Below are 832 nucleotides of genomic sequence, written 5' to 3'. Positions count from 1 at the left end.
GGGACGATGTATCGGCCTCTAATGCCGCGGCAGATTCCGCAGCAGAGAGGCCTCCCGTTTGAGTACCGCTGGCCGGTGACTCAACGGTGGATGAATACCCGTTTTCATCCTCACTGGAGGATCCTCCTACCTCGCCATGCAGCCATGCCAGGGAGGCCACGGACCTTCGCCTCTCCCTGAACCTCGCGACTCGTTCGCGAATGGCCGCACGACGCGCAGCTGTAGTAGGCGACGGAGGTGGTGATGGGGGCCGCCCACCTCGCTGCAACTCCCTTGCTCTTGCTCGAGCCGCATTCCTCGCAACATTCCGGCGCTGGTTGCGAGCGACAGCCACCGAGTTGTCGGGGAGGCGTGCAGCAGACAGCTGGTCCTGCGCGGCTAACTCCTCCCTTTCCGCATTCCAGCCATCTTGCAGCTCGTCGGTTATCCGTGCGACGAACTCGCAAATGCCGCTCCACCTCTCCGGGCTCTCAAGCAAGGCTGCCTCGAAGCCCTCGGGGGTGATCTGGTTCGATCTCCCCGCCTCGAACAGCACCTCCCGTTCAGCGGCAAAACGCGGACAGGAAAATACGACGTGTTCCGCCGTCTCGGCAACGCCAGGACATCTGGGGCAGTCCGGGGACGACGTGAAGCCCATCCGGCACAGGTAGTCACGGAAAAATCCGTGGCCAGACAATACCTGCGCCAACTGGAACGTCACGTCTCCATGCTTCCGTGACTGCCATGCCCTCACGTCGGGTAGCACTCGATGCGTCCACCGAGTGTACCGACTGGCGTCTTCGCTGGCAGCATCCGCGTCCCACCGCTGCTGCCACTGCTCATACGTCTGGTC

Source organism: Anopheles funestus, assembly GCF_943734845.2.
Source record: "Anopheles funestus chromosome X unlocalized genomic scaffold, idAnoFuneDA-416_04 X_unloc_63, whole genome shotgun sequence".
Classification (NCBI taxonomy): domain Eukaryota; kingdom Metazoa; phylum Arthropoda; class Insecta; order Diptera; family Culicidae; genus Anopheles; species Anopheles funestus.
The sequence above is the reverse complement of the archived record's forward strand: the minus strand, read 5'-3'. Positions refer to the sequence as shown.